This window comes from Dermacentor variabilis, chromosome 5 (assembly GCF_050947875.1).
Source record: "Dermacentor variabilis isolate Ectoservices chromosome 5, ASM5094787v1, whole genome shotgun sequence".
NCBI lineage: Eukaryota > Metazoa > Arthropoda > Arachnida > Ixodida > Ixodidae > Dermacentor > Dermacentor variabilis.
Genome location: NC_134572.1, coordinates 17,287,060 through 17,313,178, shown reverse-complemented (window position 1 = coordinate 17,313,178; position 26,119 = coordinate 17,287,060). Strand labels below are relative to the sequence as shown.

Sequence of the window (26,119 nt, the reverse complement as noted above, 5' to 3'; positions counted from 1 at the left end):
GGGCGCACCGGCACGCGTTTTCACGGCACAATGGTGCCGGCCATCGCAGCTTGCTTGTATCGTGCGCTCTCAAATAATGAAAACTGTGAAGACACGCAGGTTTCACAAAGTCAGTCACCAGGAGGAAGGACATCCTTTTTTTATGCTGTCTTGACAACTTCAAAGAAAAATAACGAATCAAAAAGAGTATTTGGCTGGGCCTGGTTAAGGAACAAGCGGAGGGGAAGAGAGAAAGGATGGCGAGACAGACGCTTTTCGAGACTAGCTCTGTCGCAGACGCACGCTGACCCCCGCGACCCGTGAGACAGAAAGGTCGCAACGGTCGCTCCCGGCCGAAGCCAAAGAAAGGCTTGGAAGCCCGACACTAAGTAAAGCGTTGCAAACGTGACAGTGACAAAACACGTACGATGACCAAAATACGACGGATGATGAACCGGGGGCGGAAGAAACGAGGCATGAGTGGATATCTTCGAGAAGTGGAAACGTTGCGCTATCCCGCGGCCTGTCAGGATACTACAGCTAAGGAGTGGCGACACACAGACAAGCAATTGCATATGCAAAGTGCTAAAGAGAAAACTTAAAGTAAGAATGATTTCGAGCCGGATCAGGCGTACGGCAAGGAAGAGAGAGAGAGAAAAAAAAAGAACACGTGTTCACGATAGGCAGATCGGTGGACACGTAACAACACCTGCGGGCGCACAACTCCATCCGAACCGAACCAATGGTGGCTGCCCATGGAGAACAGGTGGTCAAGATGGGGAAACAGCTCTCGGTGGGCAAACTTCTGCCGCCGTCATCACCGCCACAACCAATAGCTGTCTTATCGGTTCCTAGGATCACTGTACTCTGCTCGCGCACACGTGGGCGCGTTCCTAGAATTGAAGGCCCCTCGCTGATGAACAGATTGTATTGGTGCTTGCAATGGCGGGTCCCATCAATATCTTTATAGCTATATTGGAAACTTGCACACCGATTGCACGTATGCACTCGCAAGCGTGCACAATATTCCCAGAGAGTCACGCACTGAATGCAGAAATCCTCACGTCCCTGCACAAAGACTGGTTCCAAGAAATGTTCAAGATTCATAGGTTGATGGGATTAGCTTGAAAGTATGCCCGTATACATACGATGAAACTGTCCCACTACACGAGCAATTTAGTGAGTTTTGCCGTTTCTTTCTCAAACAAATATTTATTTATTGGTTTATAATGGGTTGGTAGCTAAAGGCAATTTTAACTTAGCTCTGAATGCGATAAGTCGATGCGACGATGCTCCCAGTCTTCCATTAAACGTTATTAAGGGAGGTTAAGATAAGGCGTTTCACTTACCTCTAATTCGCTTCAGGTCCGATAAGTAAGCCCGCGTTAGTTTACGGATGCATGAGTTCGTCCACAATGTGCCCTTTTCTACTTGGAGACCAGATGCTGATCAAATTGAGATCGCAGTAAATAGTCGTTGCTTCAGTACATACACTTAAGCCCTAAGCAATCCCGACACGTCTTGCAACTGAACTATACAGCACACACGACCCTACATGTCAGATCTTCTTGCCGGGCACTAACATCAAAGTGGAGTAAGGGCACAAGTTCCGACAATGAGAAAAACAATGTGGTCGCCCTGGTACGAAAGGCTTCGACGGGGGCGGAGCTTGGTAGAGTGGCGTGTTTAAAGACTCGCGAGGAAAAAGTGAAACGAACAAAAGCTCAACCCTCGCGTCGGTCTTGTGCGATGGCGCGGCACTCGTTCAACGGAAACGCCTCCTGGGCTTGCTAGCGAAGGAGATGTGCCAGCCAATAGCAGTTTCTCACTTTGAAATTGGCTTCTTTTTGTACACGGCAGCGTTAACTAGAAAAGAAGAACAAGAAGAATGTGTGCTGGAAGAAATCTCATCGGTGAAATGTCGGAAGCCACTCCTTTCGACGCTTTTTCCGCTAGAGGCCGTGTGGCAGGTGCGGTGGTACTGTGAGATAAAGCACGCAACTTCTGCGCTTCAAATTCAGATAACCGCTGCCATCCGAAAGAGTCTGTTGCCTTTAAAAAAATGGCATAGCTCGAGCCTACAGTTAGGAACTTGTAAACTACGACTACGTCTGCATGTCATAGCCGACACAATTTTCAGGCGTATCTACCCCAAGTATGAACAACCCTAAGGAATGCTCTTTTAGGTGGCTAACATAAACAAGCTAAAAGCTGGATCACCCCGAATCTTATCGCCAGTCAGTCGCACGAGCAGCGCCACTACTGCGGTCGCTCGTGGCACGGGAACGTAATGAAAAATGAATGGCTATGATTGCCGGCGATTGGTGGCTCAATCGCTATAGCGATGCGCTACGGGTCATGCGATCGCGGGCTCGATCATTTCGTTCAAGAGCACCGGAGACGTAATTTCTACGATGATGACTTTTGCAAAGTGCAATATTCGTTTGTAGCACTGCCGCAACACATTGCTTTATAGCCTCAACAGCTTCATTGTTGTAGGCTCAGCGGTTATTTCCCATTATCAATTGCGACTACGAATTCACCGTGAAAAATGCAGCTGGATGGTTTCGGAAGGAATCTGTCTTACACTCGGCATCAGCAGCCAAACCAAGCATTGAAGCCAGCATGTCCCTTGTGTTCACCCAAAGTTTTGCGGAGCAAGCCACGAGCCCTTCCAAAGATTCGAGATAGCGGGCCTTTCACAACTCTAACAAGCCCTGCTTTCCACAAGACAGCTTGGGCAAGCCCTTCATCCAAGCTGCGCGAGTGCGATAGGCGTAGAGGCTCGGGCCCTCAGCACAAGCAGTGGTGCGCTCGGGCGCGTGCAGCGACATGCTGCGAGAGGCTTCACTGTGTGGTCGTGAGCGGCAGCAACGGCGGAAGCAGCAACGGCGATCGCTCCTGGAAAGCAACGATGCGGCAGCCCTTATCGACAGCGCGCAGCGCATTTCTGAGACAGGAAAAGGAAGTCGCGCCCCCGCGGCCCATCCCTCGCGATGTCACGCCGCGGGCCAGCCGCGAAGTCGCCGCTCGCGCGGCATCGCCCTTGCGACAGCGATACGAGCGGGAGAACGCATCTTGCTTGCGTGCGACGGGCCACAAGGAGGAGGAGGAGCAGCCTTATTTCGCTGCACTTTGACGAAACCGAGCACGTCAGCAGGCAGCAGGCGACGAGGAGCGCAAGGGAATGACAAGCAGAGAAAAGGGAAAGTGTGAACAGCACTCGCCGAGTCGAAACAGAAGGTCAGTGCGGTAGACCTTCTCGTTCTACTTCGCTCTCTGGTGTCAAAAGGGACGAAGCGCTCTCACTCGTCGTTCTGCCGAGGGGGCGACGTCTTCGTTGTCACGCACTGCGGCTCACTGAGGCCGGCCGCATCGGCGAACAAAACGAACAAACGGAACCGGAACATCGCTCGTGGGAGCTTACGTAGGAGTTGGGGAGGCGGGAGACGAGGAACGGCCTTCAGTACACTGCACGCAGAGCTCGTATGCACATTATCGCGCCGACTACGGTGATGGAGATTAAATTTAAAGCGCCCTCCAGATGCGCCGATTCAACAATGTCGATCGAACTGTTGTCAGCAAGCTTATACGTTCAGAAGCACGAAGAACTTGGTTGGTTGATTGAAGATCAATACCATGAAAAAGGAAGCGGAAGCGCAAAACGTTGGCGGGAAACTAACAAGCGAGAAAGCATGCGCTCATGTTCAAAATTTACTGCTAGAATAAAAGAGAGAGAGAGAGAGAGAGAGAGAGAGAGAGATTAGAAAAGCATGCGCTGTTGTTCATCAATACATTTTTTGATCGACACCTGCAAGAAAGCGACGAGTTCTTTCTGATACTGCAATAGAACTTCTTACAAGGGCTTCGATTTCACATAGAACAGTATCATCTGATGACGTAAATATTGGCTGAAGTCGAGTGCTGAACATATTGGTGCCGATTCCTGTCGTTAGCTTCTCTGCACGGCTTTATCTTTCCCACCCGATTTCCCACCGATCCTACCCTATCATTCTACGAAAGGTCAAGAGAAAGAAAGAAAGAAAGAAAGAAAGAAAGAAAGAAAGAAGGAAGGAAAGAAAGAAAACGTAAGCTCGCTCTGGTAGCAAGTCCGCCTTGCAAGCAGCTTTGAAAGGAGCCGCCTCACAAACAAAGCAGTGACCGCCACTCTCCCGCAGCGCGGACCTACTTCGCCGGCTTCAGCAAGAGAGCGGGCTCGTCAAACTTGACCTTGACCCACACAACCTTGCAGCGTCTCGCTCGTCTCTGCCTCAAAAGGAGTGCCGCTCGCTATCTCTGCTAGCTAGGCCGAAGAGGGAGCGCAGTGCCAGGCGGTCGTCTTTGGTTAGAAGATACCACACCACACGCGTTTCTGGTGGACATTATGAAGCCGCGGATATCAGCCGCTAGCAATCGGGGTCTGTTAAAGCTGTGGCCCTCAACGTCACCACCAGTGCGGTTCCAGGCAAATAAGCTTTCAATTAGCCATTCGGGCACGAAACCGACGTTGCCACCAAGGCCACCAAAGTTTTCCAAACCCTTTGAACACGAGCAGCAGGCTCCTGGCACAGTGACTTTTCTGTGGAGGTCACTATTCCAGCATTTCCAGATGCTGACGTAGGGGAAAAAAAGGAAGTCGTCGCGTCTAGCACGAGCGCTCCTCTGCTCACTGATTGTAGATACATGTCGTTAATACAGCCAAACAAATTGTTACCGGATAACCGGGAAACATAAGAATTTAAAAAATCACAAGCGTTAAGGTAGAATCATACCTCAGTGGTCAGATAGAGTGCTCGCGAGTTCGGGTTAACTTTCCCGGTGCAAGCAAACGGTTAAACTCCAGGTTTGGTACACAGCCTAAATTGAGAAAAGAGAAAAAGAAGCTAGTGTAAACGTTCATATCAGCGTTAAACGATGGCATTTCTATGACTATCCCTTGCCTACAGCCTTCAAGGTTTGCGGCAGTAGCGTACCTGATGCTGCGTGAAAGAAATACAAGCATACATGCTTATTAGCATTGCGCCTCCCTCCTCGCTCTATTATCAACTATTAATGAGAACGAAGTCTTCGTTCAGCAACAGCCCCATGAGCGCAGAGGCAGACTACAGAAACTGTTACGCCTGGAAAATACGTGCGAAAAAGTTTCGCAAGTGACGATGACTGATGACGGAGAACGCGCGATTCCTGAGGAGCGCCGAGGTGCCAAGAAAGAGGGGGCAGGGAAGCCAACGCGTGCCACCTTTTGTTATGTCTACGCTTGGGTGGCTTACAATTTGTCTGCCCTTGAAAAATTCGCTGCTGCGTGCACTCGTTCGTGCCTATATTTCTGCCGGCCGCCAGCGTTTATCTCTGCAGCGCTTCTGGACTTTGCATGCGTTTGTTTTCAATGAGAAAAAAAAAATGAAGCGTCTTTCTTTCTGCTGTCCCACTTGTTACTCAACGAGGCAGCGCTGTGGCGGCTATCTCTACGAGCTGTCGGGCTCGCCAGAGAGAACAGACGGTTCCAAGGCCGTGGCTGCTCGACTGTGGCGAACAGCACCGAGCGCGAGTTTGAAAGCTGCTGCTCGTCGTCTGACGGGCGAGTCAGCAGTGTCCCCTTTCCTGCCTCTGCTGACAGTGAGAGGCGACGCTGACGCCGAGCCGGTTGACGTAAGACGCTAGAATTGAAGGCAATTAAAAGGAAAACACAAAAATAGCACGAGGGAAGTCATTGCGGACAAAGAAAAAAGAATAAAGGAGCAGGCATGACGCGGACTGACAAGGTATACGAGGAATTCTCGTCGTAATCTATAGCCCGGGCGCGCTTACAGCTCTGACAGAGATGCATAAGTGAATTACAAGACTGCTAGCGTGATGGTTAACTCTTACCCCTGCTTTGCGTCATTCAAAAAAAGCTGCTCCAAATAAAGCCTCACGCGGAAAAGATGTAAATAATCCACTACATTTACGACAATGATCTGCAAATAGGAGCACCGAGTCTTCGTGTATATCATGGGGACAGACTCGTGCACAGAAATTTATGCAAGCTTGGCAATAAAATAAGAAAAAATAAATAAATGATGCCAAAACGTGCACGAAAGCAAGGAGATAATGGGAGAGTGAAATGTTGTCGGGAAAGTATGCTTAAGACAGTCGGTCGAAAAAAATAATAATAATAATAAACATGAAAAAAATAAATAAAAAGTGACCAACTGAAAACAACCGACAGCGCAGGCATAGGCTACACAACTGACGACAACGAATGGACACAGCAAGGAAATGAGGCGGAAGCGAGGATGAGGGTGCGGTAGAGAAGGAGGAGGATGCTAAGCCACTCTCTCAACGTTTCGCACCTCGCCCTCAGGATGGCGCCACCACACCCAGGGCAGTGGCATCTGGTCGGAAACCTTGGCCAGCTAGTAGGGCTAGTGCGCAGCGAAAATTGACTACGAAGGCGTGCTTTCGTGTCGATATCTAACCTCTGAGATCCTACAGGTGTGATAAAAGCGCTGCAGCTATGACGAAAAAGGGCTTAGATAAATAGCAAATATTGAAACGCTAACCTTTCACACGGGTCAGAATTTTTTTTTTTTATATAGGTTGCAACAGGTGCAGATGAGGGTTTGTAGCTATGACTTGGAGGAAGTTGTCCTTCCTCCATGGGTTATGACGACTTAGCACAATGTGGCGGACAAACACAAACAAAAAAGAAACAAGGACGATGTTGCTGTCTTCCCGCCACTTTGTGCTAAGTCGGAAAGCAAGATCACCCGTACTTCAGTCAGTGCTTTTAAATCACGTAACGGAGTTTTCAAATAACCAAACACATGCAAAATCAGTTTCAGACGTTGATTTTATCGAAATATTCCAAATCGTAATGTACCGGATTGAAAAACATGCTTCTGCACAAATTTCCAGTGCAGATACTGGCAGCGCTGATGGTGAAGCGCCGACGTTGCCAATATTCGAGGCATATTATGACAACTTGAACAATTCCAGCACTGGTAGCTTTCCTGGCTTCATTGTTGTAGGTGCAATCAACGTTCGTCCCGCGTAGGACGCATACGCGGGCGTTTTGTTCCATGGGTCGCCAGTCTGTGCCGGCGCAACTGTGAGCCGCAGTACGATGATAAGAAAGCTCCGAGCCAAATCGCTTATCGCACAATGTTGCGCGTTTCACTAGGCCTATCACTTTATCACTAGGCGTATCCGAAGGTCGGTTGTAACACAGGCTACGGTCGAGGGCTTCGTTTCATCAGAGACAGCCTGCCCGTTTACAAACATCTGCACCTACAATGCCACACGATACGGTTAAATTTGATGATGTAATTCCGCATTTATATTTTCCGACTTATTTAAATACTGTAATTTTCCGAGAAAATTTCTAAAGGTCAGTTAAAGCAGGTGCGGCAGGCGAAATTTATTGAGACGGGTCGGCTGGAATGAAAACTAACAATTAGGTGGCATGCCCCCATGATTGTTGTAGTCACGCCTGTAATTACACCACCCCTTCAATAAATTATCAAACTCTTATTCAAAACGTACGTATGATTGACACGTAGGCCTCTTAAATATACATTGAGAAGGGTCCAGTTTAAGACCACGGAATAGCTACGCAATGCAACTGAGAACTGAAGCCGAACGGCCAAACGCTGGCTGACGCTGGCTCGTTCCAACCAGTAGAATGCACGCGAAACAACGCACGCCACGACTGCTAGCGCCATCTACCGAACAAGCGGCGAACAATAGTTGAGAGAAGAAAATCAAGGAGAGGAGGCAACTTGGAAAGAGAGCGCGCAGAGAGCGCAAGTAAAGAGAAAGAGAAACTAGAGCGGCGAGAGCGCAGGAAAGAGAAACCGCAGACCAGAGGCGGCGGAGCGAAACCGCTGTGCAGACTCAGCGGAAAGAGGAATCGCTGGCTCTGTAAGCAAATTCGTAGGCATTTTCTGCCGCAACCCTTGCCGACAAGAAACAAAGGACGAGAGGGAGAGAGAAAATAATAAAGATATGTTCCCAAAAAGAGGACTCGGGAGAGAGACAGCGCCGTGCGCGAGGAGGAGACGTCGGCTTCTATTTGTATACCGTCCCTTGAACTATGCTCCCTGCAGAGAGCAGCACAGCTGCGGCGTGTTTATTTTGCAGACAAGCCGAGGACGGCGGCACTGGTGCCGGGTGGAGTCAGCTTTTGCGGCGGCAAACAGCCGTGAAATCTACACGAAAAAAAAAATTGTGAATAAAGCTAACAAAACGCTTTCCAAAACGCGGCGGCAAATGCGAGAACGAGATGCTTCTTTCCACGGGAAACCGGCGAAGCACGTGCGATCTCCACTGGCGCTCGTCGCTCCATTCAGGCGAAGCCCGGGGCTTAATGAGCTGGTCTCAATGAAGGCTCAGTCGTAGGCGCTGGTGCTGGAACCAGGGAGGATCCAGAAATAACGCGCCCGCTGGGCCTTGCTGAGGCGCGGCGGCAGTTCGTGTTGGAGCTCTCCAGCCTGGCAAAACGCGCGAGCTTTATTAGCACCATAGGGCTTCGAGGTCGGCTGTCTGCTCATTGTGTGCGCGTAAATATAGAGAACCTTGAGAGCCTTGCGCCACCATCGGTTATCGTACACAGTTACTACGCAATTTCAGAATCATTTTGATTCATAACTGGCTCCACGGTAGTAGAGCCTTCACTCAAGTCCATATTGAAAAAAAAAAAAAGAAATTTTCAATGCGTCTGTAGTGGGTCTGTGTTGAAGCGTGTAATGTCGACCTTTCTGTGCCACACTGCTGGTCCATGTAAACTGTGCTACGAGACGAACGTTCTCAGAAAATTCACGTGTAACTCAATTCCAATCTTATTGATCTTCGTTTCACGAGCCACCGCACAAAATTTATTGAGTTGTACACGGAGAATCCGGACAAGACTGCCGCGAACTCCATATTTCGCATTCAAACTGACCGCGCGCTTTCTCAACTCTGCACAGACAATTGTTGCTTCAGCGCAGAGACAAACTATTTGTTATTTGACAAGTGGAGAACAGGATTTTTCCGTGTGTACGGGATCAACCTGTGTTCGCGAAAGGATCCCGAGTAGTGCGGAAACAGTCAGGTATTTCCTTCTCTAAACGTTTTCGTGCGATTCCGAAATCGTAAATAGTAGCGCATTCATTTTGACCCGGAATCCGTCGATCAGGTGGATAAACAAGACACGTGAACAGAGCGTCCCCAGAAAGGGAACTCACCAAGCAGGGCGGAAGGGGCGCGGGGTGGTACGTAGACCAGTTCGTCTCCACAAACATGATATCGTTATCAGCCTATTTTTATGTCCACGGCAGGACGAAGGCCTCTCCCTGCGATCTTCAATGACACCCGTCTTGCGCTATACCTGATTCTAACTTGCGCCTGCGAATTTCCTAATTACGTCACCCCACTTTGTTTTTTGCCGCTGCTATATGATATATTAATGTGTACTCTGTCGCAGCCCTTAGAATGTGATTAAATAGCGGCGTTCGCGAAGAGGAAAGAAAAACAATAATCTTCTCGGTAAGCCAGTTTTCCATTACTAATGGCACCTTCCATACTTCGAGCCAGAAAATCGAATGTTCCAAGCGCTCGCCCGTTTGCCTAATTAATCTTCGTGAGTCCGTCGGCTAGAGCGCACCATCACAAGCAGCTGCTTCGCTGCTTACATTGCGCAATCGACGGTCTGAGTGCCGTCCTGTTTGGACGGCGGGTGCGAAGCTCAGAGAGAATGAATGGCGGTGCTGATAACGCGAACTCGCACATCTGTAGCCGCCCTACAACCACCCCCCTTCACCGCAATCTTTATCCTTTACGCCATTCCCGTTTCGGCCTTTTATCTTATCTCTGACCTGTAGCTTCAACGACGGCAAACGTAGTACGTGTCCGAAGCACGCTGAGAAGAAAGCCCAGGCGAGCTATAATAATGCTTGCCACCTCTGGATATTCTCGATTTCTGAGACGTGAATCCTGTAAGCGAAGCTGCTTCGCGGCTTAGAGCCAAGCTAGTTACCGGTCGCCTCAGCACTCAGAACAGCAGACGAAAACTGGTTGGCGGATAGGAACACGTACTCCACTCTATACATCATACGCTGGTAGATCAACTGTTGCTAATTGATAAAGCTTCGCGTGTCAAATGCCGCGGATGTGAAGATGACAAACGTTGCGGGCGTAACGTGCTGAAATTAATATTCGTAATGAGCTGCCTGGCTTCATATGTTTTCATGGCAACAGAGGACTCTTTATCCAGTGTCCGTGCACGTTATTAAATGCCATGTTCTATAAGAGGCATTCTCAACTTTTTGCTGTGAGTGGACTTTGTTTCTTGGAGAAGACAAGCTTTGCAACACTTTTGTCTGCTACAGTTCTGCGTGACACGAAATTATGTGTTACTTATTCATTCATGCACAAAGCACCCGGTGTGACAACACAATGATTCTCCGCACACCACGTGTAAATAAATAGAACCTCGATAAGTTGCCTTATCTGAAGCCAAGCAATAACTACATCAAGGAACGCAAACGTATTGGCTAACAACTTTTAAGAATCCGAAACTTTGCACGTAATTGCATCTCTTCGGCTCTCACGTAAATGGTAAAACTTAAATCATGCACCTCTTTCGAAGAAGAGCACCGCCCGCTTAGTAACAGCAAGACAGCCATCATTATCAAGTAAGATCGTATATGCAGTGCTCGCGTTTACCACCACACGTATGTACGGACTATAGAAGTTCGTGGACGAAGCCTGGACAAAAGCAGCTGAAGGCCGAGGTCGTGTATTCAACCTCCAAGTGTAGGTGACGACTCCGCAGGCCGACGCCGAACGAGGCCTTCGATCCCTGTACAAGTTGGCCTCGGAAGCCGTTCGACTGTAAAGCTTCCGAAGCACTCTTCCCTTCCCTTACCCTATTAACCCTTATGCACTTAGGTCAAAACGCCATGCTCCTGGAAATCAAATTTATTCATTCATTCACACATGAATGAATAGGTTAGCTAATCGCCTTTGAATCGCTGTGAATGATTTCTGATGTAGCATGGCGAGAATGTTCCGTAACACAACGTCTGACACCTGTGAAAGAACCTGAAGCTCCTGAGAGAAGTAACGACGCTTACGTCCAGCCGGTGGTCTCCGAGCAAAGTACTATCAAGCCATAATAGAGCCAACGGCTAACCCATAGCACGCTGTTCCGAAAAGTACAATGTTGCCTTAAGAAATGGTCAGTTACAACCAGTTACAGCGCCGCGCTGCAGTGAAGGCTGCATAAGGTAAAAGACGCAGGCCGCGCGACACGCTTCCGTGACGCCGGAAGCGGTGCTTCAAGGAGCTCCGTATCCGGTGCACGCACGGCCCACGCCCTCCGTCGTTCCCTTCCCGCCCACGCTTCTGAAGGCTTGGCTGTAAATTCGCAACAGCCCCGTCATCCAGAACTGGCAGGCGTACTAACGACAGAAGCCACCGGGCGTTCACACAGCAGCCAGCGAAGCTGTATGCTACGGTGGTAGAAAGCGAACCGTGTAACGGGGCGAACGTACACCCAGTGTCCTCCGACCTACAAACGGCCAACAACAACAACAACGGCTAGCAGTACCCATGGACAGTGCAAGCCATGTGAGGCCAAATCCACTTCAGCGCTTCCGGGCAGCCGCCTTTGCAGCTTTTCGGAGCGATCAGCGCGTCCGGCTTAGAAAGTTGGGCTCTCCCGCCGTTCTCTGGTGGCCCCGAGAAAAGCCAAGCCTAGTGGGCGAGGGCTGGACGAGAGGAGAAGCGCGGTGGCAGCTCCATTATTGCGCGCAGCAGTAACGGACCACCACTTTCTTTTGTGAGTCCCTCCCGCAGAACTCCTCTCCGGCGCGCCTTCTCTCCACCGAAGGCAGCGAACTAAAGCGTGCATTTTAACGGCTCCTTCGCATAGGGATCCGCGGCGAAGAAGTATTGGTAGCGTGTTTCTCGTAAGGCGACGGCGGGCACTGATCTTGACGAATGTGCGGTGGTTAGACCGGAAGCAGCTATTGCAGGAGGACGCGAGCGAGTGCTTCCGCTCAGGTGAAAGCGAGACATGGCGGAGGAGGAAGGCATTTTCGCTTTCTGGGCTAAATACATGATTGGGGTCTCAGTAATGCACATCCGCGTCTCCTAAAGTTTGTCCCTCCTGACCCAACCAGCAGCTGGCGCCCACGAGCTACGACGAGTGTCGGACGGATTAACGGAATCCTTACATTTTGTGTGGCAGGGCCGAAAAAGTAATTCCTGTTCCATGTGTGACTTTCGATGTAACGTGACTGATCGTCACATCGCTGCGACCTCCTGCTCCGCGTTGGAACACTTTATTGCTCAGTGATTATGCCAGATACGATGGACGTCATTATAATCGTCAGATAAAATAAATACTGGACCTGATTAGGTAATGAACGATTTTCTGGTTGCACAAGGGTAGCTAGGTCAAAGAGCACGAGATACAATGGAGAAAAAGTCAATGACGCGGAAGTTTAACGACCAAGATAAAAAGTGTTTTAAACAGTCCGCTGTTTATGAATATATAGTTTGTTGCCTAAAAAAATCATAGATTCGGTTTACTGTTCGTGTCATTTAGTAGTAGTAGTAGTAGTAGTAGTAGTAGTAGTAGTAGTAGTAGTAGCAGCAGTAGCAGCAGGAAGGCTGCAAATGAAAAACTCAGAAATTTTAATTACATATATTTAAGATGATTCAGAATAATTAGAAATATGTCGCTTGAACAGACAATGCTTAAAGAACCCTTAGGGAAAAAATAAAAACAAAACAAGCGGGGTGCATTCAATTCAAAGAGATGAAAAACAATAAACAGTCGTGCTCTATTCGGCTACCAATTAGGGAATTCGTTTGGGCCGCTGACTGAACAGCCTTTTCCCTTAGAACTATCAACAACAAAAAGGGTTGTGAAGAAAACGGGAAAAACCGGTAGCAGGGGCTGATGCTATAGCCAAGGAAAAACAGCAATTAAAGAAGCCCGCTAACACAAATGTTACTCCTTCATATCGTAAGTAGGGTGTAGGGAGGGGGAGAGGTAAAGAACCGACGCATTCGTCTGCTGTAACTGTGGTTCTAAATCTTCCACGAATTAAGTGAGGGACGAATTTATCATCCGGTTTCCTCTTCTGCGGGCGGCGTGTCTTTCGCCCATAGTGCACTGTTGACGCTCCTCTGTCCTAATCCACCGTAGGAAATGGTGGTAACAGAACTGAAGACTTACGAGGAACAAACGTAAACAAGCTACTGACCAAGCGGCGTCGAAAGCCGCTTTTCAAGTACCGGTCTCTTCCACGTGATCAGCCGCCGTAGCCGCGCCAAGGAGCACGACTCGTACTTACACGAGATCGTCTTATCCCGTTTCCTGTCCCAGGTTCACTGGGTCCACGCGTCCGCAAACAACATCGACAAAGGTTTGGCCGCTAAAAGCACTCACAATGCACTAGAGCACGACCGTGAATGGTGCGTAGGGAAGGAGGCAGACAGAAAGCTTGGCGAGTGCTTACGTCAGAGGGGGGCGTGTGCAGAAAGATAGTGAGCGAAAGACACGGAGCACAGGTGCAAGGAGCAACCGTAAGCGCGCAAGGAGGGGAGGATGATGGGGGGACCGAATTTCCGGGAGGACCCCGAAGCGGCCGCAGAAAGGCAGCGTTCTGAATGAGCGACTCTGAAAACAATCGGCGCGGTCAGAGAAACTCTTGCGGTGCAGCGGAAACTGGCACATCCGGTCAGGCAACAGGCGCGCCCGGTGGCTCGCCGGGGGGCGCACAGTGGAATAAGTGCACGCGGCGCGGTCTTCTGGCTGCACCGTATAGCATGCACGCACGTACGTTCTACGGCTAAACAGCGCTCAGCTGGGGACCTTTGAAAACGTGTTTGCATACACTCCAAAGTTCTCGGCTCATCGTGGACGGCAACAAACTAAATGGTTTCCGCATTAAACCGCGACTGAGATTACTTGCGACAGTAAGTTCAAATCTCTGTTGCTCACCTGCCCCTGGCGTACATGTTGTTGCTCATCAATCGCCGCTTCATGTACACGCTGACAAACTTGCGCTAACAAGCAAATGATACCATGCGCCTCGGTGAATCCTCTGTGCTTGTAGTTGAAGAGGTCCCTATACATTATATCAAACATTTGGTGTCATTAGCGCATATGTCACCGAGGCAATCCCAGCTGCACGGCTCACTCGCCGTGCTTGCTTTAGTGGCTTTGGTGCTGCGCTGCTAAGCACGAGGCCACGGGATCGAATCTCGGGCACGGCGGCCGGATTTCGCCGGGGGCGAAATGGAAAAACACCCGTGCACTTAGTTTTAAGTGCGCGTTAAAGAACCATATAGACGGTCAAAATTATTCCGGGGTCCCCCACTACGGCGTACCTCCTAATCAGATCGCGGTTTGGCACGTAAAACGCCATAGAATTATTATTATCTTTTTTTTATTCTGCACGGCTCAAACAAGGTACTACAAGCATATTATGCTTTCTCGTAAAGTGCTGCAAGGCTGCCGAATGGTTGGTCGCGGCTTCCATTTCCGCAAAGCCTTCTTTCACATCTGGCTATGGCGCAGATATGTTAGAATGAGCTGTATTCTCCTCAGTCATTAGAGAGAGAGAATAACTGCCAAAAGTCGGAAAGGTTAATGGCGTTTGTCTCCTATAGTACCATTGATTCTAATATCGAAATCTTTCATGCTATCATAAATACAGAGAGAAAGGCAAATGAAAGACAGGGAGGTTAACCAGAAATTATCTTCGGTTGGCTACCCTGTACTGGGGTAGGGGCAAAGGGATGCGATAGGTGAGAGAGAGAAAAGGATAAAAATATGAAGAAAGAAAGGTGAAAACACACACACACACACACACACACACACACACACACACACACACACACACACACACACACACACACACACACAGACACACACACACACACACACACACACACACACACAGACACACACACACACATACGCGCGCGCGTACGCACGATAAACATGGACTGCTTCTAGGGGCATTGTCATGCAGTCTGCAAAGGCGTTCCTAGTGTTACGCAGTGTCACCGTACAATCCTGCGTCACACAGTGTACAGTCACAATTTGTCAGAATGTCCCGCGTCTTTTAAGTATCGCAGGAGCGCCTTCATAGCGGATCGCGCTGATGTTCGCGTAGGCCAGTTTCCAAGGGTGTTGTTTTCTGTTATTGGGCGCTTGTCCAGTTTGTCTATAGGGTGGCTGAGACGGCTGCTCTTTGCTCAAAAAGAAGGTGCGCAATTGTTTCATTGCAAACGCAGAAGTCACAAAGTGGGCTGTTGGCCATTCCGATATATATATAGGAAAGGGGTACGCGTTTGAATATGCTACTCCAAGTCATAGACGGAGTAGAAGGGAGCAGTTACGTCGTGGAAGGTCGGGGCGGATTACGGAGCTATAAATTAGGGTCCAGGGTATGATGGCGTGCCCTTCTGAACTCAAATGAATTCCACTAAGCTAATGTTAGGTCACGCGCAAGTGAGGAAAGTTTTTTCGCTGCGTCGGCTCTCGAAAGAGATGCTATAATAAAACTAACCAACTACACCATTTATGCTGCAACACAGACGAGCACAAGAACGATTCCTGTGCGTAAAAAAACTCGCACTTTAAAAAACATACGCTCCACCATTGGGACTTCGCGAAGAAGACAAGCTCTTTCGAACCCAGTTGCATGGTCACTATGGGCTGTATATATTGTAGATACAAGAAAGAAAAGACAAGGAATAAGAAATACGCATGCCAGGCTTGCAGATAATTAATTGTAGCTGCGGGTTCCTCTCTCTTTCTTTTTCTTGACGCCATGCATGTGTATTGAGGACAGCCAGTACATATATATATATATATATATATATATATATATATATATATATATATATATATATATATATATATATATAAATGTGAAAAGGTCAGGGAGCACCGTCTAGAAGACCAGATCCATGTGTGGCCTGAGGTTTCAGTGGAAGTTAGCTCTGTAAAGAAACAATGCTTACTAGTCGCACAAACAAATCTGGAAAAAAAGTTCACTAAATACGGCAGTCAGCGTGAACTATTTTGCGATGGCCACTAATAGGTGGGGGAGGGGGGATCACAATTGGTAGAAAGCCGCTCAAGCGAAAGTCCTCTCTCTCTCTTCTATTTCCTTCCTCCTATTTTAGCATTTCTGGACAGCCAAGTAGCGGCAGTTATCAGGTTCCTTTCACTAAGATCTGGTGGAAGGAATTTCCCCTGTCAATAATAGCCGCATTACAACACAGTGTGGTTCCCGCAGAAGCCACTCGGCGTCGTGTGCGACCTGCGGGGATGGAGACACAGTGGCTGATCACGAATCAAGCATGCATTCCGACTGCGAACTAGCCAGATATCAGCGCGCCGATTTATCGCACGAAATAAGCGAAACCGCGATGGAAGCGAATCGGTCACCGCAGTCTGGAATACTCACAGCCCTCTTATCTCAATTCGAAACGCCAGACAAATAAAGAAGGGGAAGATGTACCGGCGCCATAACAAAGAGGGGAAGAAAGTGTGTCGTCTGGCGACGAAAACCAACCTTCCTCGTGCATAACAAGAAAAAAAAAACATTCTAGTGTCTAGTGCTTTCAGTCTTCCATCACGCGACGTTTACGTGAATGAAGCGCTTACTCGCATTGCAAACACTGACGTAGGCGACGCCGATAAGCGCAAGGTGAGAACGAATGTGGCCTGACAGCGCAACCGGGGCAGGTTGCGGAGATAATGGTGAGTGCTCGAACGCAGCCTGTAAGCGGGCTGAACAGCGTGATAAGCTGTTTACTACGAGAAGCACCTTTCTCGTTGCCGCGAAAGAATGAATCTCCACGACTCACGCGCGTGCGCGCCAATTGGTGACCAAACAACGGGACACCCACGATACGAACCAGATAGCGGATCCGGTTCGCGTAGGCGAAGCGGGCGGGTTCTCTCTTTCTATCTCTCTCTTTCCTTTTTTTTTTTCTTGAACACGAGCAACATCTTGCTGGTTTGTACGCACGTACGTCAGGCCGGCCGCTGCAGGGACAGAGTTGGACAGTCGAAAGTGGCTTAAAAGGATCTTGTTGACTTTTTTTTCCCTTCCTCGCAGATAATACAAATGTAGTTTAGTAACCGGCAGTAGCTAATACAGTATAAGAACTTCCCAACCCTTGGCCATGCTGAGCCATTAATTCGTGAACTGTTCGAACGTCGATGTATCACTGTACCACAAAGAGATAAGTTGGGATATGCTGGCATCCATACGTCGATGTCGCCACGGCGCACGAGTCCGTTGACGTACTGCAACTTGACTCCTCACACTTGCACGAGACGGCCTCTAAAAATTAATCTTTTCGAAGAATTTCCATACCTTGAAGAGTGACTCTACGCTTGCTTCGCTGGGCACACGAATATTATTGGTGCAAAGGACAGATGGAGCGAAGCCGCAGGTGCTTCGAGAACAAGCGACGGCGCACCACTCCGCATGGTGGAGGCAACCAGTTGTTAGTGCGTCGTCAGAGGCGTGAAAACCACGCTACGCATGGCCTCACCATGACTCTATGCATACAGTGGGGCTCTCACTGCATGGCTGCAGAGCTTTGCAGTGAAAAACTCTTCACTAACTAGCGCACAATGTGGGTGTGCACAGGGTCACAGTAGCCCCATCTTGTTGATTCAGCAACTGATGTGACACTATGTGGAATTGCTTGCTCAGCTGTGTGAATAGCTGTCGTAGTGATTTCTGTTGTTGAAAAGTGTTGAAAAGTATTTTCCTTGGTTATATAAATATACACTGCCATTCGGTTTTGCTGCCTTGTCTGCCAAAGCGATGTTCGCCGTCACCCTAAGTCTGAAAGGTGTACTTCTAACACACCATTTCTCCTCCATAATAAATAAATAAATAAATAAATAAATAAATAAATAAATACACTCTCGTTTTCATATTAGATTAGCATCCAGCTTAACTGATAAGCAGCAGCAGAGGTACAGAAGCAATAAAGACGGCATACTGCCAACGACCCAACACATGCCTTACTCTCTCACAGGAAGAGAACAGATAAAGTGGGAAAAAAGATATAGCAGCAGCACCAACGAGTTTACTGTTGTGATGCTAGGATGTACAGGAAACGTCGCATGACGTTCGAGCTGCGCCTGATACAGCTCAGCACGTACTACACGCCAGAGGATTGTGCTACGTCGTGCTGCTTTCTCGGCCACCTCGCCACGAGGTTCCAGAAGGCTTGCAAAAGACTACCGCGCGCTACACGTACGCGTGCGCAGGTCGAGAGGGCGGTGCAACAGCGTTCGACTCAGCATCACGTGTCGAATAAACATGGGCGGCGCACGCTCGCGCGACCACTCGACGCCGAGTCAGCCGCGCGGAGAAAACCAGGCGCAGGGCGGGGAGAGCAAAGTCTGGCGCGCGGACTGAGAGGCCTCACCGATACAGACGGGAAGGCAACGCTGCGCCGCCGATAAGAGCCGAGAGCGAGGCGTCGTCTACGTTTCCATGAAATGGCCGCCGGCTGCAGCACGCTCGCGCCGGGCTCAGCAAAACGCATTCTAAAAAAAAAAAAAAAAAACAACCAGCAGCGTCGCACTTATTTTCGGTTTATTGCCGAAAGGTGTGGATAATTTTACCGTCTCCACGCAGACGACGTGGGAAGACTAATGAAGCAATTCTAACACGACAAAAAAGATGGCAAGGGACAAAAATTTGACTTTTACCTCCCTCGAACCCTTTGTTCTAGCATCTCGCGAAACACCGTTTTGCTCGGAACGTTTTCCAGCTCCTAACGCTGCACACTCAAGAGTGTTCACATATGTGATTGTGGAAGGCAGTAAAAAGAACTTGCGCCTACGCACAGCCTGTTGGGTGCAGTGTGTCATTATGAACGATTAAAGACCGGACTATGAAGCAATTCACTGTACGTGTGGTGCGCAGTAATAGCATACGCTCCGCGCGTTAATTGCCTGCGTCAGTAGGCTTCGCGTTGTCTGGCAATTTCTACGTAGTTCTTCGTTCCTGTCTCTTTTCGTAGTATTCCGCAACGGTACTGTTAGCTCTGCGCTCATTTTGGAGTTATTGTTTTTGCCAGCTCGTACTCCGCGCGCCAAATCACTCGTCGTTCGCTCGCTGGCTCAGCCTCGCTCTGTTACGCTTCGCGCAAGGGCCAACCTGAAATGCAAGCGCTCAAGGGGCAGCCTCGAGAAACGATCCTCAGCGCTGCACGCCCATGTCCTGTATATATATTACGACGCGCTCTAGTCGCGAAAGACCAGCTCTCCCAAGGCCCCCCCCATCGCAGCGCGAGTCAGCAAACGCGCCGTTCGGCGGCGAACCGTTGTGCAACCATACCGGCTGGCACGACTCGAAGCCGCCGCTACTCCACGTCGTCGGTCGCGGCGCGCGCACACTCACGCACAAGGGCGACGGCTGTCCCAGGCGCGTGCGAGGGCATCGCCTTAAAATTCCGAGCTCGCACAGCTTTTCTCGCGTCTCGCCTTCCCAGCCTGGCATGTGCGCGGTCGCGCATCTCCCGATGGGCGCCGGCACCGCGACTTTTTCCTCACCGAAACGCAATTCCAGGAGCTCGACCAAGTCATTGTAGCAGCTGTTTTAAACCGCCGCTGTCGGCTGTGAAGCCACGGTACAGCGGGAAATAAGAGGGAGGTAAACGCACAGCAGACTCCGAAGATCGCCTGTGCACGGGATGAAGGGATAACAGCGCAGAGTATAGAAGAGCAGAAAGTAAGAAGAAATGAAATGAACGTGCGCGCGCCAGCAAGGGAGGAAGCCGCGGTAATCAAGAACCACGGAGCACTTAAGCGCTAAAGCTGTGGGGAATTAAGAAGATTACCGGCCGACGGTAGTCGGGTATTTAGAAAGGAGGATGGTTTTATGTATCGGCGAAAATTGTATAAATTATTAATAATAACGAATTATAGTTAAACACTATTATTGATAATTAGAAATGAAATAGATTATATTCTTAAAGACAAATACAGATGGGTTAAAAGGACAACTGCAAAGTGGGCACGCGCTGATGTACGACGTGGCGCGCTAAAGCCGATAGGAGGCCAGGAGCCAGCTCGTGCCGTCTAATATAAACAAAAACGCCCCACGCTATTCGTGGCATTTTGATATTCAGCCATATACGCGGAATGGATTTCCTGAAGACGTCGGTGCTTCCTTAGTGCCACATGTGCTGCCTTCCCTTCTTGGACGCGTGACTCTCTCGCATCAACGTTGGTGTGACAGAGGTCGTTACTTTCGGACGAGCATAGGAGCCGTCTACAAGTTTTCTTAGAAGTGTCGCAACCAGCTTGTTTTTCCGAAGGAGCAGAACGCAATTACCAGTGAGCACGAAACATAGCCTTTTCTCGTCACGACTGACAGCTTTTAGTTCGACTTATTTAGTATAGATGCGAGATAAAATAATGTCACGGCACAGAAGAGCGTGAGAGCTAGAGGAGGAGGTAAGACCGCACAACTGCAAGTAAATTCGCTTATAGGGCAACCATCACAACTTCCTCTGGCCAACCTCATCTGCACATTTTATACCGTGTCTAAAAAACCGAATGTCGGGCGATTCGCAAATTTACATAGAAAATAACTATATAAGAGCCTATTACATCAGACACGGGTATGGCAGGTGCACAGAAATCGACATAACTTCGGCATTCCGTAGTTTCTGACTTGTTCAAGCGTCTGTATTTCTATAACAAAACAAAGAAATTTTAACACCTATAAAATTTACTCAGGAACTCCGAACTCTACAAGTGAACGGGCATTGTCTTCGAAGTAACTATAGCTTTGCAGCTCGTCTGTAGTTTGGGTTGGGATCCTGACAATTACGTCAGCGACATCACCCGCCGCATGACATTTCCATCAACGTCTTTTGTGCGCTTACGTAAGTACCTGGCAGATGGCTGTCGCTTGCGCGAGTGTTACAGAGCGCGCGCATTTACTCAAACATCTGTGTCTCGAGCTCACGGATAAACAGTTATGGCTCATGTACGAGTGAGCAGAACGGTATCGTGGGGACGCGGGTTAGGGAAGGGGAAGCGGTCAAGGCAGCGTTCCTCCAGGAGCGCTCGCTGCCCGCACTCGCAGAGCCACGAGCATTATTCATCGCGAGGATGGCTTCCTGGCTGCCCTTCGCGCACAAGGCAATCCGGCCACAGCTCTCACGCGCATCTACCACCAGCCTCGGCGCTTCGTCTCGCTCGCTACAGTTGGCTGCAGTGCGTTACGAAGGCTGGAAAAGTCTCATTTGCTCGTGAACGAACGCCTTGTTTTGCGCATTCTCGTTGTGTTTACGTCGCCCCTGATCCTTCATCTACCAATAACACGCATAGCTCGCGGACAGTACAACATCTACAATAGCTATAAAGCCTTCATCCCGCCAATGTCCAAGTTGTCAAAACGAGCAACAAAGTGACATCGCGTTCTGACCAACCGAAGACATCTCACTTTCGCCATAAGGCAAAAAGCGTATTCGCCTCAGGCAAAAAGAAAGTACGTTAAAAAAAAAGAAACCTTGAGCCAACCACTCTTGATTCACAGTGATAGCACAATAAGAAAGACGCACTGCGGATAAATTAAGCTGCGAATTTTCTCTGTTTTCTTTAACTAGAGTGACCAAAACGGCGCAGTAGGCGCACGTTTGATTTAAAAAACGACGACAACAACAATCACAAATAAACCTTGTTGCGTTTCGCCTGCGACACGTGGTTTTGCCGGCGCGACTGCGGCGGGGCGGCAGACATTTTGGCCCGATCGTCGTCGCCACAACACTCATCGCCAGGTGTTTCCAGGCGCGACTGCGGCGATGCGACCGCCTAGGGATCATCCTCGCATTCCAGTCATTGTGCCCGAAACAGGCGATGCCAAAGCAGGGATCTCATTCCAGTCATTGTGCCCGAAACAGGCGATGCCAAAGCAGGGATCTCGTTCCAGTCATTATGCCCGAAACAGGCGATGCCAAAGCAGGGACCATCCTCTCATTACAGTCATTGTGTCCGACCGGCAGCGCCACGACAGGGTGCTACGAGATCGTGCTCGACATGGTGCTACGGCATCGCTACGACAGTGTGCGTCACCATTAGCCCATTGTACATTCACGTGCTCGTCTTTTGAGGGGTTCCTTCTTGCCCTCAACTGCGAGAGTATAAAAACAGCTGCCCCCGGACGCCAAAAGGGAGGGCTCCGATTTCTTCGGTTGAGTGAAGTGCTCTCCCGTCTCTCTACTTCGGTCAAACCTGACCACCAACTCTTTGCGATGTTAAAATAAACAAGTTGTTTCGTTGTTACCAGTCGACTCATGCTTTGCCGGGACCTTCGGATGCTTCCAGTTGTACCCCAGGCCGCCAGGCCAACGCTACCCTTGGGGCTTGCGACCCAGGTACAACCACGGGCGTCAGCGCCGAGTTCCCAACAGGTCGTACAAGCAGTCGGATCCCAAACATCTGGTTGGCAGCGGTGAGATCGCCTCCGACTTCAAACAACTGTCTGCCAGCGGCGAGATCGCGACAACGGAGGCCAGCAGCAAAGAGATGCAGTTGACAGTATGCTGAGCAGCTCAACGACGATCCGGGAGCAGTGCAACGAGCCCTGTGTGACGACTGGTTGCCTGCAGCGGAACGACTGCGCGGAATTCCTGCCTGCGAGGTTTGGTGAGTGCGGGACTTTCTTCTTCTGAGCTTTGCCAGGCTTTTGTTAGTGTCAGAAACAGAGCTGATAATTGTGGTTGTCGTTGCTGCCGGGTTAGTTTGCGGCAAGACAACAGTAAGCAGTAGAGAAAGCAGCATTCAGAGCAGCCATGGATTTGAAGTCGTTGCGCAAACCGAAATTGTTGGAGCTTGCAAGAGAGTTGGGTCTGGATGTCTCAGACAAACTAAGAAAACCTGAACTGCTAAAGGCTATTCTTGAGTTAGAGGCTGAGGATGACGAGCTGTCGGAATGCCTTGAGACTATTGAGGAGAGGTCAAAAAGACAGGAGCGCGAACTTAAAGAACAGAAAGAAAAAGAAGAGCGTGAACTTAAAGAACAGAAAGAAAAAGAAGAGCGTGAACGTAAAGAACAGAAAGAGCGAGAGCAACAAGAGAAAAAAGAAGAGCGCGAACACGCTTTGGAAATGAAGCGTCTTGAGGTAGAGATGGAACGCGCTCGTAATGGAAGTCAGGCACACGGTGCAGGAGAACGCGTATTGTTCAAAATGACTGACCTGATGCGGCCGTTTAAGCTTGGAGAGGACATTGGTTTGTTCCTGGTTAACTTTGAGCGAACGTGCGAGAAGCAGGGGTTCTCTCGGGAAACGTGGCCACAGCGCTTGCTCACTTTGTTACCCGGCGAGGCGGCCGACGTAGTCGCTCGCTTGGATAGAGAGGAGGCAGAGGATTTCGACAAAGTAAAATCGAGTCTGCTAAAAAAGTACCGGCTGTCTGCGGAGGCGTTCCGTCGGAAGTTTCGGGAAAATGAGAAAGGCAGAAGTGAGTCATATACAGAGTTTGCGTATAGGCTTATGTCGAACATGCAGGAGTGGCTCAAAGAAGAGAAAGCGTTTGGTGACCACGATAAAGTTCTGCAGTGTTTCGGGCTAGAACAGTTTTATAGTCGGTTACCGGAGAACGTGCGATACTGGGTCTTGGATAGGCCAGACGTTTGTACGGTGGCTAAAGCCGCTGAGCTAGCCGAGGAGTTTGTGACGCGTCGAGCTCGCGGAGCTAAGGACGGTCAAAAGGGTGAATTTGGCTCGAAGTTTGAGAGGCCGAAGTTCACGCCCATGAGATTAAAGGGGGACACGCGTAGTGCGGATGCGAGCGAAAGCAGTCCGACCAAACGTAAAGAGACGGCGGCAGCCAAACGCAGAAAGCGGTTCGAGATGAGGCGAGCGCGCTTGTGTTATACGTGCCAGAAGCCGGGTCACTTTTCGGCGCAGTGTCCGGAAACAACACCAAAAGTTGTGTTTTTTTCAATAGGCAGCACTGACGAGAACATGAAGCTTCTCGAGCCTTACATGCGAGACCTCCTCGTGAACGGGAAAGAGTGCCGAGTGCTTCGCGATTCCGCAGCTACGATGGATGTAGTTCACCCGTCTTATGTAGAACCCCATATGTTCACGGGCGAGTGCGCATGGATCAAGCAAGCCGTGGAAGCTCATAGCGTGTGTCTGCCGGTAGCAAAAGTGCTTATTGAAGGACCTTTCGGAGCGCTTGAGACAGAGGCGGCAGTGTCATCTATGCTGCCACCCCAGTACCCGTACCTATTTTCAAACAGGTCCGATCACCTCCTGCGCGAGAAGGGGCTTTTGTTTGGTGAAGCTAGTGTTCAGGCCTTAACCAGATCGAAGGTTCGGGAGCTCGCTGCAAAGGCGGTAGTTGCGGGGCCGACGTTATCAAACAACGAAAAAGGGTCAGAGGCGCAGCAAGCTGATATTCCGAGCACGCCCGAACTGAATAAACTTGAGTCTGTAACGTTAAAGGCGCCAGATACTGGAGAGGAAATGCCCGACACGGGAAAGTTAGAAGAGCTATCTGCAGGTTTGCTCATCGCGCCTACGTCAGACGGACTTGATAGGTTGCTAAAAGTCAGCCGGTCGGCTTTGATAGCCGAGCAAAAAAAGGATGGCAGCCTGGAAAACGTGCGCTGCAATGTCAAAAAAGGTATCGCCAGGAAAACTGCGCGTTTTGTGGAAAGAGGTGGAGTCCTGTACCGGAAGTATCTAGACCGCAGAGGAGTGGAGTTCGATCAGCTGGTCGTGCCTCAATGCTATCGTCAGGATCTGTTGCGCTTGTCACATGGGGGTTCGTGGTCCGGACACCTAGGAGTTAAGAAAACTAAGGACCGTCTCTTGCAAGAGTACTATTGGCCAGGGTGTTTTCGGGACGCAGACCATTTCGTGAGGACATGTGACACTTGTCAGCGGGTGGGCAAACCAGGGGACAAATCGAGGGCGCCGTTGAAATTGGTACCTATCATTACGGAGCCTTTTAGACGGCTCGTTATTGATACTGTGGGACCTCTGCCGGTAACAGCCACGGGGTACAGACACATTTTGACTGTGATCTGCCCAGCGACAAAGTTCCCTGAAGCAGTGCCGCTTAAAGAACTCAGCTCAGTTGAGATAGTTAATGCACTACTGTCCATATTTGCGCGAGTTGGTTTTCCTGCAGAAATTCAATCAGATCAGGGCACAGTGTTTACTAGCGCTTTGACGACAACTTTTCTCGAAAGGTGTGGGGTAAAGCTGTTACACAGCTCAGTGTACCACCCACAGTCGAATTCCGTTGAGAAGCTCCACTCCGTCATGAAGCGCGTGTTGAGAGCCTTGTGTTTTGAACATCGAACTGACTGGGAGCTGTGTCTGCCTGGGGTGATGTTTGCTTTAAGGACCGCGCCGCATGCAGCTACGGGGTTTTCGCCAGCTGAACTGGTGTACGGTCGCTCGCTTCGATCTCCGCTTCGCATGCTTCGAGAATCGTGGGAAGGTAGGGGCGACGACCCAGTCGTGGTGGAGTACGTGCTTAAGCTCCTCGAACGCTTAAGAAGGGCACAGGAGTTGTCAGGTGAAGCAATGACAAAGGCCCAGCAGAGGGCCAAGGTTTATTATGATCGGACAGCCAGGGCCCGTCGTTTTGAGGTTGGCGATGAGGTCATGATATTGCGCACATCGCTAAACAACAAACTAGACGTGCAGTGGGAGGGCCCAGCGCGAATTGTTCAGAAACTGTCGGACGTTAACTACGTGGTAAGTCTGCCAGGAAAGCGGAAAGCACAGCAAGTTTACCACTGTAATCTGCTCAAACCTTATAGACAAATGGAAGCAGTGGTGTGCCTGATGGTAAACGTTCCTGAAGAGCTTCCGGTCGAGCTTCCGGGACTAGGCTCAGTGACGAACAGGGAAGACACCGGTCAAGTCATTAGTGACCTTATCAGTAAAGCACCGCTGTCGCCCGAGCAGAAAACCGAACTACACCAGCTATTACAAGAGTTTCAAGGTCTGTTCTCTGAGAAGCCTGGTAGGACTTCTGTACTTACTCATGATATAGAACTTACCTCCACAGAGCCAGTACGATCCAAGGCGTATCGGGTGTCACCCCGCCAGAGCGATATTATGGAGGCTGAGG

At 49.7% G+C, this 26,119-nt stretch overlaps 1 protein-coding gene across 4 annotated transcripts in view; it reads right to left on the bottom strand.

The window, feature by feature from the left end:
* Positions 1-26,119, bottom strand: part of pnt (ETS transcription factor pointed) — a 206,586-nt gene that overhangs the window by 95,073 nt on the left and 85,394 nt on the right. Inside the window, exon 1 of one of the 4 annotated variants that reach the window (XM_075691880.1) lies at positions 1,329-1,691. The exons of the other annotated variants lie outside the window; for them this stretch is intronic. The gene's annotated coding sequence lies outside the window, so the exon portion shown is untranslated. Of the gene's footprint in view, positions 1-1,328; positions 1,692-26,119 lie in introns of those variants that run through there. 4 annotated transcript variants of the gene reach the window in all.